The sequence below is a fragment of the Molossus molossus genome, unplaced genomic scaffold, assembly GCF_014108415.1.
Source record: "Molossus molossus isolate mMolMol1 unplaced genomic scaffold, mMolMol1.p scaffold_m16_p_1, whole genome shotgun sequence".
Lineage (NCBI taxonomy): Eukaryota > Metazoa > Chordata > Mammalia > Chiroptera > Molossidae > Molossus > Molossus molossus.
The window spans coordinates 179,392,470-179,409,939 of record NW_023425344.1 but is presented as its reverse complement, the minus strand read 5'-3'; positions in this window follow the sequence as shown (position 1 = coordinate 179,409,939).

Here is a 17,470-nt window from a genome sequence, read left to right as displayed (position 1 = left end):
AGACCTTGAAACTCAAGCACTCACAGGCAGGCAGCCTTGAAGACAGTCAGGACTGCTTTGCCCCTGTGACTGGGAAATAAAACCCTGAAGGATGGTTCCCCATCTGCCTCTAGAGCTGTCAGTGAGGCCCACACAGTTGTAGGTGTGTTGGGGGAAATGTTTAAAGGAGGGGGCCACCTAGCAGGGGAAGTGTGTGGATGAAAGCTAAAACTGTCAGGGAAACCCAAAGAGTCAGGTTCTCCTAGGACAATTGCCTCTACTTCTCCTACCTCCCACCCTTTGGGACAGTAAAATCCCCAAACCTATAAAAGTAGGACACTAAAGATTCTCCCCTCCCAGAACAAAGATTCCTAGCAGCAGCACCCCCCCCCCATCACCAGGCAAGCCTTATCCCCACCTTACAAAATGCTCCCTGTCCCATGGGCTGATGTCCCCCACCCCTTATCAGAGACTGGCAGTAGAGGCCATTGGCTGCCTAGAGCCAAGACAGAAAAGGGGGCACGGCTCCTGTCAGCAGCTCAACCTGCGCTGACCTTGGCTTCATGCCCAAGAATGGGTAGGGAGGAATTGAGGCCAAAAGGGTCAGAATAGAAATGTACCTAGTCATAAGGAAGGAGACCTAAGTGGCAAGAAGCTCCGTGCTAGTAACTGGTTGTAGGACTGGGCTTTTCCCCAGCATTCATGAGTGATGATCCAGTGGACCTGGGTTGGGGGGTAGGGGAAAGAGAGTTGTCTTTACATGGGACCCTTTGGGGAGGGAAAAAAGGGAACACTGACTGGAGAGGAGGCAGAGTGGTCATGAGAACCCTTTCAAGCCTGCCCTGCCTGACAGCTGGAGGGATTCTACCTTCAGAGCCTCATGTGGATGGCTGTGTCCTTTACCCCTGGAGGCTCTGACTGAGTGGGCTAGGTTGAGACACAAGCTGGCTAAAGGCACTTGGTGTTCCTTTTATACCAGGCCACTGATCTACTCCTCCCCTCTTTGTTAAAGCTGGTCAACAAGCCAGGGAAAAAGAGGCCCTGGGCTGCACTCCCTGCCTATCCCCCAAGGGACCTTTCAGCCAGTCTTCCTTCACCCCTCTTTCAGAGACCTCTTTGACCGGGCCTTCTTCCTTCCCAGTCCAGAGCCCTCCCACACCTGGAAAGGATTCCACTTCTTCCTTCTTCCTTCATCTCCTCTAACCTTCCCTGAATGAGTGCTGCCCCTACCCTATTCCACCAGGGCAGCTGTGCCAATGCCTGGGGCCCATCACCTCTCCTCACCTTGGCACACCCAGCAGCCCAGAGGTTCCCCACTGAAAAGGGTTTGTGGCTAGGTCTGGAGAAAGGAATGGATCCATCAGATCTCCAGGGCCACCCCTCCCTGCCTCCAGACAGGAGACTCTCTACCCAGGTGCCTTCAGACCCATCAGGAAGGGTTAATTGCCTGAGTAGGAAAGCAGAGCAGAGAGAGGGAGATGCAGAGAGGAACGGCCAGGGTTTGAAGAAAACACACCACACACCTCCCCTGCCACCTACGACCAGACTGACAGCCGGGACAGACTGGCTGCTCTGTCATCTCCAGTCCAGCCGCCAGGCACCTCCCCCACTGCCCGCTGCGGTCCCTGCAGACCGCTTTGCCCTCGGTTCCAGCCACCTGGCATCAGTCAGGACACCCCAGCGGGGCAACGCAGTCCTTTCAGTGGTGGCAGTAACCACTTTCTCCTTCCTCCATTCCTTGTCCTGGCCCCATCTTTCCAGGGTTTGGGGCAGCTGCTCTCCTTAAAGTGCCTGAACTCTAGGTCCCAGGAACACTTACTGAGCCACTTGGCCTCTCAGCCCCACTGGACAAACTGAAGGGCACAACTCCTTGAGGGAAAGACACCAGGGCATCAGTTAAATGCGGCTGCAGCACTTGCCCCCTCCTTCATCATGGGAAATCTCCTTGCCCCCCCACCCCAGAAATAATGAAAGGTGGACTTTTATCATCCTTGTATCTGACCCACTCCCTCTTAAAGGGATTGGAACCCCCTCCTTAAAGGGATCTCTAGAAATTATTTGCCCCCAGGCAAAAGCAAGTGCAGACGTCTGCTGGGTCTTTAGCTGCTGGGGCCCCTTCTCTAGGGATATGGGAGGCAGAAGTACTCTTTCTGTGACTCTGAACCGGAGGGGCCAGGCCCTGGCAAGGAGCCAGCTGTTGAATGCCCAGCAAAGAACAGGACCTCTTCTTTTAATGGCACCCACTGCCACAGCCTGGGGGTGAGCTTGTGGGGGGGGTGTGTAAAAGTGAAGCTTTGACCTGTGTCAAAGGTGTGGGGCCAGGACCTTCATAAGAAGGAACAAGGGGAGGCTACATGCACTCAGACTTTGGATAACACACGTCCATGGCTCTGTGTCCAAAGCCCCCATGTGTCCAGTGCTAGCCTCCAGATTGCTGGCCAAGGGAAGTCTGCAGGCTGCTGCTCCCCAAAGAAGCTTTCTACATTCTCCTCTCTCTCTCTCCCAAGTCCTGACTCTTACCCTCTTTGGGACCCCAGGCCTTCCCCTTGGGATGCCCCCTCTGCTCCTTATCCAAGTTGCCTCCACCACAGCCCCAACAACTGCAGACTACACCCCATTTTACTCCCTTTTCTGCCCTAGTCGGTGTGTCCCTGGGGTCCACCTCACCATCCCGCGCCCTACCCGCCCCCAACCAAGGGGGTGGGGGATGGGCACACCTCCGCTCCCGGGAGCCCCGCAGAGCTGCATCCTCTCCCTCAGGTTTACTGGGCTCCTAGTCTCACCCTGCCCTTGAGGCTCAGGGTTCAAGGAGGGGTGGGTGGGAATGGGGTGGAGGGGTCCGAAGGCACTCCAGATCGATAGAGGAACAGAGTCGGAAGCAGGCACTCACTGAAGCCACCCCTTTTGCCCCTCCTTCCTTCGCCCGAGGAGGGTCGGGGCTGCCGAGGGAGGGCTTCCTGAGCGCCTGGGAACCCGCCAAGGCCCCCACCCCTGCCACTCCCTGGAGGAGAGGCTCCCCTAAGGACTGGAGCTCCGGGCTCTACCCCACCCCCTCCGGCAGCTGCTGCAGCCTCCGGCTGAGGTCAGGCTCCACCTCCTTTCTCCGGAGGGAGAGCGCGAGGGTTGTTTGTTGTTGGGGTGTGAGAGGGAGAAGGTTCGAGATCACCTGGCCCGGTGGCTTGGGCTCTCGAAGCGAGAGGGAGCTGGGCCGGGTGGGCTGGGGTCGGCGGGATCCTACTGCAGAGGCTTAAGTGCTAACCTCGCCCCCACCCCCGCGCTTCTAAAAAAGCAGCCCCATCCACTGCCCAGTTCTTCCCTCCAGCCGCCACTTGCCGGTGCCCGCGTCCGTTGTCCATCCCGTGCGGAGTGGCCAGAATGCCCCAGGCGAAGGGCTTAGGTAGCCCTTGGGTAATACGATGAACAAGATTTTTCCTACTCTGAAGAAGCTTCGTGTGTGTGTGTGTGTGTGTGTGTCTCTGTGTGTGAGTGTGTGTGTGCGCGCGCGTGTGTCTGGGGGCTGGGATGTGTTGGGGCCAGAGGGACAGGTAGACAGAAAACAGTATGATAAACGCAACTTCTCGACAGCAACACATAATGGCTGCTGAGGAAGCAAAGGGAAGAGTGCCAAGGTCTCCCCTGGCGTGGGGCTGGAGTGAAGTGTGAGAACGTCCTGAGAAGGGGCTAAGCCAAGAGCAGAGCCTTGATGGAGGAGCAGGCACTCTTCATGCAGATCTGCTGTCGGTGGTCGAAAGTTGAGGACGTACAGACAGGGGTTCTGGCTTTAGCAAAGGCACAGAGCTGTGAAACAGCGGGTGAAGTAAAGGTGGAGAGGTGGCTGGGGCCACCCAGGCTTTCTAAATCCTGCCAAGAATCTTCACCCCAAAGGCACTGCGGGGCACTGGAGGATTTTAAGGGAAGCAGGGTCCTGGTCGGTTTGTGTCAGAGATCTGGGAAGGCAAATGGGGGAGCAGCCTGGTTTGGCTCATGCTGGGGGAACGTTACACTTTGCTTTTCATCCAAAGCCGGCTTCCTTGAGAGATATTTAACCTTGAGTCTCTGCCCCCTTCCAGGTTGGGGTTGGCTGGAAAGGGTACATCCAGCTGGGGAACAGTCATATCTCAGCGATGCTCCCATGGCTAAGCAGGGGCTCTACCTTCTCTCCCCAGAGAAGGGGTGGTGAGGGCCCAACCGGTCCATCTCCTTCCTCACCCCTTCTAGGCAGTCCTGCCCTCCCAGAATCAATGCCATTTCCTGTGACAGCGACAATAAAGAAGGCAAAAACATGGGCGCCAGCTTTACCTTCCAGGCGCTTTTTCCCCACCTAACTTGGGACTAGAATTCTCAGGCAGCAGACAGTGCTGCTAAAAACCACATAGAGATGCTAGTAAATATCCCTCACCGGGGCCCTGGGGCTGGCATCAGACTGAGCAGTTTTGTCCTCATCCCACTCATCGCCAGGAGATAGACAGGCTCACTGTCGCCATTTCACAGATTAGGAAACTGAGGTTTAGAGCAGGTAATGTATACCACAAGTCACGCAGGTGAGGTTTATAGTCCCATCTGCCTGAGTCTCAGGTCAGGGATGGACCCCCCCGCCCCCCTGCCCGCACCGTGGCCCCAGCCCACGGCACTGACTTCTTCAAGCCTGGAGAGCCTTGCCTTGCTTGCCTGCCCATTGGGACCACTGTCAAGGTCAGGGACTGCCAGGTCAAGTAGGACAGGATGTGGAGGTATCATAGAAGCCTTATACTATATAGCCCCGCCCTTTCCAGTGAGCCTTTTCCCACAACATCTGGAAGCAAACTCTTGGGAGCTTTTATTTGGGTTCCCCAGCATAGGTCGTGCCTGTACACGTTTGTTCTTGGAGCTCCCTAAACTCTCTGTCTCAGAAATCCTCATCCTTATCCTCAGAGTCTCAAGCTTGATTGCCTGGGAAGGTCTCTCAAAGCTTGGGTGAAGGTCTCCTGAAGCACAAGGTCCACATTGCCCCTGATGCCCTGAATCCCTAGGGGCCCTACACAGTCTCCTGCTGTGCCTTCCTGACCATCTGCTGCTTTGCCTGGGTCTCTGTGATGAGACTACAGATCTCTGGAGGGCAGGACTGTGGCTTCAACTTCCCCTTTACAGCTTCTTATGTGTCTAGCACATGCCTGCACTCTAGGGTTCTCAGAACCTGGCCCCAGACACACAACCTCTCCCCTGCCACAGATCCATTCAGGGGTTCCAAATGGCAACCTTGTCAGCAGGCAGACAAGCTCTGTTTTGACAAGTTCTTTTCTCACAGGACTTTACAAAATGATTTAAATTAGGAGTCAGTGCTGATATTTTTGGAGGTTCAAAATAAAAATCCAAATTCCCAATTTATCTTGAAAAATCAGAAGATCTGGCTATCTTTGGCACACATTTCTACTTGCAATAATAGGCTGGTAACAAGTAACAAATGCCATCTGTATGGGGCAGGCATGCTCTGGTTCGCCATCGTCCCACCTTGCCCTCTTTGTGCACTTATGAGACCTGCCTGGAGATGAAAAGGGAAATTAAACATGGTCCAGCATCTGTGGGCTCCTCTAGGTGACTACTCCTGAGATCATGGCATAATGTCTGGCAAATAATAGGTGCCTAATAATATTTGATGAACTGAGTTGTAAATGATTTGTAAATAGCAGTAAATAAATTAATGGTGAAGGGAAGACAGTTCCAAGAAGCATGAAATGCCTGTGATGATCTGGATGTGGTTGTTTGGGATCTCAGCTGTCTCAGGGTCACTGCTATTGGGGCACTTTGTTCAGATATAGAATGGGAGTATGTTAAGGTGAGTATGTTGAAGGGAGGAGTATGTTCCTCCCTAAGGAACCCCAGAGGCTATGGACTGGAAGTCCAGGAGTATACTCACTGCAGTTCCTTGGATCCAGACTGCAGACTTTTGGGATGATGAGGACACCTAGATGTGGACTAGGCAATGTCTTCCAAAGCCAGGGGTCTTACAGAAGGCATGGGCACACAAACCCATTTCTTCTGTTGTTAATCCTCACCTGATGATATTTTTCCATTGATTTTTAGATAGAGTGAAAGGGAGGGAGAGAGAGAAACACTAATGTGAGAGAGACACATCAATTGGTTACCTATAGCACAACCCCGATCAGGGCTAGGGACCAAACCGCAACTGAGGTATGTGCCCTTGACCAGGAATCGAACCTGTGACCCTTTGGTCCATGGGCTGACGCTCTACTGCTGAGCCAAACTGGCCAGGACCACATTTCTTTCTTTCTCTGTTTCTTTTTTTAAATCCTCACCCGAGGATATTTTTCCATTGATTTTAAGATAGAGGGGGAGGGAGGGAGGGAGGGGGAGAGAGAGAGAAACATCCATGTGAGAGAGACACATTGATTAGTTGCCTCCTGCATAACCCCAACCAGGGCTGCGGACAGAAGGGAAACCGAGGTACGTGCCTTTGACCAGAATTGAACCCACAACTCTTTTGTCCACAGGCCAATGCTCTACTGCTGAGCCAAACCGGCCAGGAACAGGGCCACATTTCTTTATTTAATCCTCAACAACCCTTTTAGGTAAATATTCTCAAATTTACCAATGAATGAGGAAACGGAGACCACGCAGGCTCGAAGTGGCTCCAGACCTTTGGTTTTTAAAATATGGCAGCTAGCATAAAGGTTAAATAGAGGTCTAACCCTTCATAGGTCTAAAACCCTTAATGCTTTCTACATTTCACATAATGTAGTGGCTATAGAATACAAACTCTGTAGCTAGACTTCCTGAGTTGGAATTCAGGCTCTACAGTGTCTTGAAACATGTGAAGTACTTAGAACAGTACCTGGCTCTTAGCAAATGCCTCCCCCCTCCATTAGCAGTTATGAATCTGTTTCATCATACCCCCATCCGGCCATGCCTGCAGTCTGCCCTGTTTCTGAAATCCAGTCCTGCAACCCTGTTTGTACCTCTGTCTCCCATATGGAATCCCTACTATGTGGCATCCACGGCTGTGTTCTGCCCATCCAGCTGCAGGGTCTCCCACTCTGGCCTTAGGCTGTGCCTCCCTTTGCTGGGTCAGGAGGGGGGGCTGGCCTCCCTCCCCATGGCTTTCCCACTCCACCTTCCCAATACCAGGGCTGTCTCTGTGACCTAGACATCTTCCTCTATATCTGGACAGCTTTTCGGTGGCATCCCTAATCACATTCCCCAAGGTGAGGTGGCTCCATCTCCTATAGGCTTTCAGCCACAGCCACCGGCCTCTCTAGTCTTCTGAAACCAATAGCAAATGGCTCCTTTGCCACTTTCCCTTAACCACAATGGACCCACAAGAGCCAGGACCAGCCCCTCCCAGCACAGACACCCCCTGGAGTGGTTTCCAAACTACAGTACAAGGCTAACCAACCACAGCGCCACTCACATTCAGCCCTATTCAGGTACCAACGGGACCTAGAAGATGATGCAGATAACATTGCTTCTGACCTTGGAAAGCTTCCATTCCACCTTGCTGAGACTCTCTGAAACGAAAGAGCCCAGCAAAGCATATATAACCCAAGAAAGACTGGGCCAGACAAAATACAGCTGGGTAGGTGACGCCTAGACTCGGGCACCAGGTCTGACAAGTGTTTTCCCTCTGATTTGTGAATAATTCTATTTTTTAAAATATTATAAAGGAATGTGTGAAAATTGTTCTTAATTATATGGGCAACTCTTCTTTATTATTGAAAAGCATACGGGTAAGTCAGCAATTGCCTTTTTCATTTGTTTCTCTCTGTTGGAGTACAGTTTGTAGTGATAGGTGACATTCCTAGAGAGATTCTATGAGCTAGACATTGTGTTAAATTCTTTAGTTTTTCTCTCTTATTTATTTGTTAATCCTCACCTAGGGATATTTTTTTCCATTAATTTTTAGAGAGTGGAAGGGAGGGAGGGAGAGAGACAAACATGGATGTGAGAGAGACACATCAATTGGTTGTCTCCCGCACGACCCCAACCTGGGCCGAGGATTGAACCTGCAACCCAGGTATGTGCCCTTGACCTGGAATTGAACCCATGACCCTTCGGTCTGCAGGCCGATGCTTTAACCACTGAGCGAAACTGGCCAGGGCTCACTCTCTTTTTTCAGAATAAACACCTTTATTACATGAGCTAAAATGGGAGGGAAGAGGATTTATTTGCCTTGCTGAGCCTCGGTTTCCTCAGCTAGAACCCCCGCTCCTTGCTGTGCGGTATGTAGCCACCTGCTTGGCCACACTGGCCTGGTCTTGAATCGATGCAAGAAGCTTGCCCTGCTGGATCAGCTTCTCTAGAATACTGCTGATTTGGGCATTATTTTTCCTTTCATCACATTTCTTCTGAATTTTCTTTGATCGTTTTTTAAAATCTCTTCCTCTTCAGGAATCAGCTTGGCCCCCTCCTTGCAGCCCAGGGGCAGTACCTCATGGGACCTGTACCTCTGTGGGGAGGGCTGTCAATGAGCACAATGCAGTTCTTTATGGGGGGGGGGGGGTCTTGGTGAGGACCAGTTCATTGTCAGGTGTGTTTTAGACAACATCAGTAATCTTTGTTTTGTGCGTACAATACTCCAAGCCCCAGGACAAGTTGCCCACAACCAACCTCAAGGCTCTCTACTTCTTGTTGCCTCTGCAGACTCACACTGTGTGTGGCAGCAGGGCGTCCCGGCTCACATTTTTGCTTCTTGTGGTAGGTCTTTCGCTTGCGTCCCCCACCCCTCCACCCCCAGTCTTGCGATACTTGTGCCAGTTGTCCTGAGAGATGCCCATAGCTTGCCAGCTAGAAAGAGTACACATTATCTAAATCCTCAACCAGACTTATGAAATAGGTGCTGTTATTATTCTCACTTGACTGATGAGGAACCTGAACCATAGAGTTTCAGTAACTTGCCCGGAGTCACACAGCTAACCCACCCTTGTCACTTTGAACTGTTCCTCCATCATTGTTCTTAAATGAATTTCCCCAAACAATTCTCTGTTCTTATGTTTTCCAACCATCTGTTAGCAAATAATTTGGATTTTATACATGAAGTGGCTGTGAGCCACTATTAGATTGGGGGCAAAATGTTGCAAGCGTATTGTCATATTTCTTTGTAAAAAGAATATTCCTTGTGCAAAGTCTCATCAAAAGTACCCTTTCCCTGCCCTCTGTACTCATTTTGACACTGAAATAACAATGTGATCTTTTAGGAACATCAGATACACTTCAACCAACTTCCAAGTGCAAGTAAACCCAGTGCCCTCCCAGTGTTTCCATTTTGGGGTAAAGGCACCACCTCCCACCGAGTTTCAAAAGCCTGGAACCTGCGAGTCATCCTTGGCACCTCCCTCTCCCAGCCACCACCCATATCTAATGCATCACCACAGCCTGACTGTCATTCACCTCCACTCCTTGCACCTCCTCCTCCCCACCCCAGCAACCGCAGCCCTGGCCTCCCGCATCCGTTCTGCTCTTCCGCGCCCCCCCCCCCCCCGACTTTCCCACGCAGCAGCCAGAGGGATGGTTCCAAAACAGATCGCATCATATCATTCTCCTGCTTAAACTCTTCTGTGGCTCCTGCTGGCTGCCAGGATAAAGATCCAAATATGAAACAGACAACTGAGGCTGCCTCAAGCCGGGAGGCTTCCTGATCTCACTGCTGAACCTGCAGTGTCCACTGCCCCCCAAGCCCAACTTGGCTAGGCTAGGGTGGGGATGTCTGCATTGGGTCCTACTGTTTCCCCATAGCCTGGCAGGGGACTGCACATGGTAGGCTCTTAGTAACAATGACCGAAATTAAGAATACAGGTGGAGAAATGAAGCCTTTCCCTGTACCACCTTAGCCCTGCAGTCCAAATGCTTTGCCACGTGGTCACGGTGCTGGAAAACGGCTTCCTCTAGCCACACCGCGTGCCAGGCTCTGCCTGCTGCTCTCAGACACTCCTTCCAGCCTATCTTCAGGAATAACTGTGATGCTACCTTGGACTCTGAGTCTCCAATGTTGGTGGGTTTTGTGATTTGTGTACATTTTTTCTGTAAAATTTACTGACTTGATGAATGCAGTGACTGGATTCCAATAGTTATGGGTTTGACAAGGTAGAGACTTTGAAATCTGGAGACATAAAATTTACAGTTTTGGCTCTGGCAGACCAGATGGCTTCTCCAAGAAGTTAGAGTCTGTGGCCCCAGAACCCCAATCTTTTAGTTGATACTAAAAAGATGGGAGAATTTAGTTCAAGGCACAGCCTTGGGATTTCCCTGCCCACTTTGGCTCCTCCCCACTGCAGGTCTGCCCTTGATGTTTTAGTTAAATCTGATTTCATTTAGATTAGCTTGGTGGAGGGAAACTGGATAGAGGTGATCCCCTCCTGCAACCTCCTAGGGCAGGCATTCATCAAGCAAATAATTCTTACTCAAGCACCTCCATTAAGCCAGACTTACTGCTGGGGATACAGCGGCAAACCACAGACAGGTAATGCTTGGGTGAGTGGTGCTTGTGCTAGGTCTTAAAGAATAAATAAAATTAGGAATGGAGTGATTGAACTGATCTGTTTTCTGACTATTTCCTCAACTAAATTGTAAGCTCCTTTGGCCCCATAATTGTTACTAGTCTTTGAATCCCCAGCACCCCTGGCACATAGCGGCCATTCAGTAAATGCCAGTTGTTCTGAGCCAGGGATTGGTGGGTGCAGCGATGGGTCACTCAGCCGGTCAGCCTGGGGTGTGCTGGCTGGGGGCAGAGAGATGACGTTTCCGTGGGGCAGCAGGGAGATGAGTTGGGTGGCTGTTCCTGGTGAGAAGGACAGGCTGGGGGGAGGGGGGGTTATCAGAGGGCCTTGTGGGGAATCGTGAGGGCTGAGCCCACAGCAGTGTCCACTTGAAGCAGAGGGAAACGGGAAGCTTTTAGGAATGCAGAATACGGGATAGGGTAGGGTACCTGTAAGTGAGGAATCTGCCTCCCAGCTAAGGCTGAGGAGCCAGCTTTGACCACCTTTTTTGTTGTTGTTTATTGATTTGAGAGAGGAAGGGAGAAAGAGAGAAACATCAATTGATACTTGATGGGGATCTAACCCACAGCCTAATATGTGCCCTTATAGGGAATTGAACCTGCCATCACTCAGTGTAAGAAACATGATGCTTCAAACAACTGAGCCACACTGGCCAGTGCTGTTTGACTCCTGTTTGTGGAGTGCTAACAGCCTTACTTAGATTGTCTTGTCACCTATTGACAAGGCTCCACACTCAGAAGCACATCCAGGGCTCTCACCCTACCCCCATGGTCTCTCTGGAGCTCCCAAACATGAGGCTCTAGCCCCCTTGCAGATGTGGGTGACAAGGTGGGGAGAGCAGAAAGGCTGCAGCATGAAGCTCTCCGATTGGCCCCTAAGCAGCAGTGAGTGGGGGAGGGGCATAAAGGGGTGTGTGGCAGAGTTCGGAGCACCTGGGTCTCCTGCACAGAAGAAGACTATGAGGGCCCCACTTACTTTCCAGTGAGGACTTCACCTTCCTTCAGTCTGGAGCCTGGCAGCCTCCCAGGGAGGGAGGTTATCCAAGGAGATGGAGACCCCAAAGTCCAACATGCTTTCCTCCCCCCTCTTCTCAGTCTTGTAGGACCAAAGGATGTACTCTGTCCATGGTCACCTGGGAGGTGGGGTCAGGGGGAGCGTAGTGAGAGGAGCTAGCGTTTGCTGGGTCTGAATATCTGGGTGGTGATTTTTTAAAAATTGATTTTAGAGAAAGGAAGGGAGAGAGAGATAGAAACATCAATAAGAGAACATCGATTGGCCGTCTCCTGCATGCTGCCCACTGGGGATTTGGCTCACAACCTGGGCATGTGCCCTGCCTGGGAATCCAACCAGTGACCTCTTGGTGCATGGATCAACACTCAACCACTGAGCCACACTGGCCGGGCTGGGTGGTGATTCTTTGGCCTGAGCTGTGGCTAGCTCGGCCACTGGCAGCAGTCTCAGCATTGGGGAACAGATCTCTGTTTTCTCAGGCAACTGCAGTCATATGTAATTCACATACCTCCAGCCTTAATTAGCAACCTCGCAGTGGCCCCAGCCCCACCCTTCACTGTGGGTCAACAGACCCCACCCTTCCACTCTGTGCTGACAGTGGGAGTCTGGAAAGGAAGGACTGGACATGTTGCAGGCTAATGATGAAAGAACATAGTCTCATCTCACTAGCCTTTTCTCATGTCAGAGTCCTCCTCCCCCTATTTTAAACCTTAATTCATCTTATCATCAAGTCTAATTAAACAACTTTACTTCACCAAGGGGACCTACTGCACACTCAACCTTGTCCAGCCTGGCAGCAGCGGACAGCAGCGGATGGACTGAGAGACTTGGCTACCCCATTCCCATAAATGGAGCATGCGCTTGGGGTGGAACTCCCAGGTTGTCCTAAAAACACTAGGCTTTGTAGAGGCTGCCTTTTGGGAGCCCGGGGGGATGTGCCAGGAGGACTCTCAGGGCAGGCCAGGCAGGCGGCCCCTGTGCTGGGCTTATCTCCCTCGGGCAGCTGCGAGCTCAGGCCCTTGGCCTCTGCTCCTGCAGCAGGTCTAACAGCCGATCGCTTGGTGCATGTGCCCTTTGCCCTTGGAAGGGCACAAGGGAACAGGTGTGCTTGGATGCAGAGATGTCTATCTCTGTGGTTCAGAGAGCCCCAGTCTTCTCTCTCTTCCTTCTCTCCCTCTAGTGATGGCAAGGGCAGCCCTCTGTCCTTCCTCCACAGATCCATTGTCTTCCTCTGAGGAGGAAGATATTGCCTGTGCTGAGATATCCTGGGCCGGAAATATTGTTCCTCTCTTCAAGAAACTTCCATTGACCCATCCAGCCCTTACTTTCCCATGTATTCCAGGGCAAAGCTGTGTCAGGCTGCCTGGCAGAGTAAGTGGGACACAACTGTCCCTCTCTTTTTTTTTATTGATTTTAGAGAGAGAGGAAGGGAGAGGGAGAGAGAGATAGAAACATCAATGAGAGAGAACATCGATTGGCTGCCTCCTGCACGTCCCGTATTGGGGATTTGGCCCACAACCTGGGCATGTGCCCTGACAGGGAATCAAACTGGCGACCTCAGTGCATGGGTCGATGCTTAGCCACTGAGCCGCACCAGCAGAGCCAACTGTCCCTCTCTTAAGCTGCTCTGCGCTAACTTAGTGCTTTCTCCCAGCCCCTGGCCAAGTGCATGGCTCTTAGCTTGTCTGTAAAGGTTTGTTGACCGTGCAGTTGATGGGCCTGAGCAAGGAAGCAGTGATGCACACTCTTTTGCCATCTGACTTCTCTCCCTTGCTGAAAATAAGCTCATGCAGTTGGCCCTGGGGCTGGCATGCCACTTCTGTCCCGGGTCACCTCTGGTGGCATTATTCTAAAACATATAGGTGAAAAACTACTTTGAAAAACAGTTTAGAATTACCTAGTAAAGTTGATCAAGTGTATACCCTATAACACAGAACTTCCATTCCTGGGATGTACTGAGGGAAACTCTTGCACACACAAACCAGAAGACACATCAAGTTTTAGAGTAGCTCCAAACTGGTAACAACCCAGATGTCCATGAACACTAGGATAGGCATTAAATTGTAGTATTTCCACACAATAGAATACTGAAAAAAAAATGTTTTGACCAAATTACAGCTCTACTCATATGAAGAAATCCTTAAAACCTATACAATGATGACCCCATAAAGCAAGATACAGAATAATATATTGAGTATGAGTCCGACTGGAGAAAGTTAAAAAACAGGCACTGTAAGCAATATTGTTTAGGGATACACACAGGGGTAGAAAACCATAAAAAATTGAGGAGAGGATTGTCACTAAATTCAGGATAGTGGTTCCTTTGGGGAAAATGTGTTGGGGAAGAACACACAAGCTTTTAATTTATTTGGAATATTCTCCTCACTGACCTGGGTGCTAGGTACATAGGACTTTGTTTTATTATTGTTCTTTGCTTTGCATATGCATGTTACATTTTCTTCTGTATATACCATACATTTAACACAAGAAAAAAAAAGGATGTGCCCCAACTCTGCTCCTTTTCTCCACCCGATCCCCATTCTTGTCCTCGGCTGGCATAAGAAGAGCCCATGTCCCTCATCACAGTTCCTTTCCATTTCTGAGTGGGTGAGAGGAATTTGGGGGGTGAGGGCCTCCCCTCGCAGCTGGGCCCTGGCTACTCCAGGGTGAGAATGCCTGGGGAAAGCAGGGCCAGGAGAGGCCGGCTGGCTCTGCTGTTCCTGCCAACTTTGGGGATTAGGCCAAGGCTCTGGCCCACCTGTTGTTTCACTCATTCAGCAGGAACACAGCCACTGAGGGCTTTCTGTGAGCCTTGGGTGCTGCTGGGAGGACTCAGATAAATGGGACATGGTCTTTGGCCTCAAAGATCTTACAATATACTCAGAGGTGATCACACACAAATAACTATGGTACCAGCAAAATGTGAGCTACATATCACATGACAACTCATCTACTCTTCCAACAAACATTTGTTGAGCACCTATTATGTGCCAGAAGCCATGCTGCATGGTGAACATATAAAAGCAGTTCAATCACAATCCTGGCCCTTAAGTTCTTAGGCTGATGCAGGGGAACCATACACATAAATGAGATAAATGCAACAGTGGGGCAAGCCCACTAATGTAGATATGTCCAGGGGAAGCAGGAAGGGCCCCTCAGGATGGGCGGGATGGGGACAAGCAGTGGGGAAAGGTTAGAGAAGGGCGGTCTCCTGAGGGAGACAGCTCCTGAACTGAGGCATTAGGGATGGGGAGGCAAAGGCAAGGCGAAGGGCTGGGTTCATCCTCTGCAGAGGGATCAGAGGCACAAAGGCACAGGGGTGAGAAACAGCACTGGTAGTACTATCTGCAACTGAACACTAGTCCTCACAGGGATGGGGAGAGGAGCCACAGGAGGGGAGGGCCGGCTCAGATCAGAGTCCTATTTGCCTTGCCAAATCTTAGATCTTATAGGTGCTGGGAGCCCCTGAAGTATTTAGGAGGAGTTTGGTAGTCCACTCTGGCTCAGTATAAAGGAAGGATTGAGGGGTGTGGATTGGAAGGCAGGCAAGTTGTCACTGTTGTGGATCCAAGAAATATTTAGAAAGGCTAGCTGTGCCTGGGAGGGTGGATGGTGGGTATAAGGCCAGCTTTGAAAATAGCTCTCTGCTGGAGTGACCAGGTGGAGGACACAGGGAGAGGTAGGCTCCCACCTGGAACCAGAGTGGCTCTGGGCTCTGGGTACCAGGGAGCACCCAGTGTGGGCAGAGTTGGGGGACAGCCAGGAATGGGCATGGACTCTGCACCATCTGACCCCAGGACTCCCAAATTCTGGCTGGTGGACAGGGCTGGCCTGAGAAAGTGAGGAAAAATGGGCATATAATGAACTTCTTATAAGCCAAATGTGTGCACTTTAAAGAACTATCCTTAGAAGTGTCTGCAATTAAATCAATAAGTAAGCATATTACTTAGAGGCATGAAGTAAATTACCAAAAGAAATCTATTAAAGATCCAAATGTGCTCTTTGGGGGGGGGGGGGCAGATGGCGAGGCATTGGAGACAAGGTTTTTTTTGTTGTTTTTAAAGGTTTTAAAATAAGCCTTTTAAACTATCATTATAAACCCATGAACATAAAACATACAAAATTAAAAACACTGGCCTTTGTTCTAAGTTCTTTCTACTTTTCTTAATTGCTAAAAGTAGCCTTTCTTGTATGAAATGACACAAGATAAGGCTAGAAGCACCCCTTTAATGTTCTCATTTGGCAAAACAAAACGTCGTTGAGCCCTGAACAGTCCAGAGCACCTACCAAAGGCGGAGAGCGGTGGGCTCGGTATGCCCGCAACCCTGCAGGCGGCCGGCAGGGGTCAGGAGAGCTCCACGCAGGGCACGCGGAGCGGCCCGAACCCGAGCCTGAGCAGCGTTCCCTGGCGCCTCGCGGGAAGGAGTAGACAGAGAACCCTCAACCTACCTTAAACTGGGGGTCGAGACTAACAGCCACCTGGGTCCTGGGTCAGGGCTCCACTGGGCGACCCTCCCCAGGCCCCACGCCACGCGTCGACAGCAGCTCTGGTTCCACCCCAGCGTCTGGGAGGGGCGGGTTCGTCTGTGGTTTGTTCGTGCCAGACCACTCACCTTACCCATCTCTTGGAATGGAGCCCTTGTGCAACCTTTATTTATTTATTTCCATCACCATTTTATCCCGTGTCCTCTTCCACCTTCACCCCCACTTGCAACCTTCTCCCCAACTAGGTTGTAGCAAAGATGGAGGAGCTAGTATGTGAGAAGGAGACTTGAGAGGGCTGCACAGGTAAGGGATTGCTTTACTATAGATTATATGGGGTAGAACTAGGACTCAGGCCTCTCGGGAAGAGTCTTGTAGGCCCCAGACAGACCACTTCTGAAAGGTAATTCTGTACCTCAGAATTACCCCTGGAGATGTGATTAGGTCTGGGGACCATCCAGGAATCTACTTTTTTATTTTTTCAGATTGCCATTCTTGGAGAACCATTCCCTTAGCTTCTATTACCATCCTACAGGGCAAGCAGGAAAGCAGGGATGGTAGCCAACAGGGAAGCGTGGGCTGGTAAGTGTGACCTGCCTAAACCTGGATGGAATTAGAGGCGGCTCAGGAAGGAGTGGAGGAGTGGTGGGTGATGTGGCAGAGTCAGTTGCATAGTAAAAGCAGACAACCAACATCTCCCACAAGAACCAAAATGGAAGGGCCCCCTGCTAGTCCATTCATGATTCAAGCTATAATTTATTTTTATTTTTATTTCTTTTGACTTTAGGAGAATAATCACTTTCTCCTCAAGTTGGTGGCAGGGTTTGTAACCCACCTTGATGGGACAAAACATCCCATTCGTCACATTTTGAAAGTCTCCAGGCTGGTTGTTCCAAGTACACATGAAACTCAACGAGACCACCATTTAGCCACATTCATCAACATAGTAGGAGGCAGAGTGGGGAAGTGAAGGGACAGTGCCGTAAGTCCTGGGTCTTCCTCCCTCAGCTGGAACTGGGCTGGGTTGGTATGGAACAGCCCTTAGTGATAGGCCAGGACTGTCAAAAGAGGCACTGCTGGGCTGAGAGCCAAGAAAACCAGTTCTCTCTTTTAGAGAACTTAGATGGAATGGAATAACCCAAACCTGTTCCTCTCTATGCTCCATCCAGGCAGCTGTGCTGGGGCTCCATGATGGTATTTTCAGAATCCTCATTTCTGCTGCTCTGGATTCTAGCTCCAGAGCTAACCTTGGGAAAATCAAACTGTCTTGATCTTTTTTTTTTTTAATCCTCATCCGAGGACATTTTTGTTGTTGTTGTTCAGATAGAGTGGGAGGGAAAGAGAGGAAGAGAGAGAGACACTGATGTGAAAGGAACACATTGAGTGACTGCCACACGCACAACCCAACCAGGGCCGGGGACAAACTGCAACCGAGGTACGTGCCCTTAGCGGGAACCCAGGTCTCTCGGGACCACAGGCTGATGCTCTAACTGCTGAGCCAAACCGGCCAG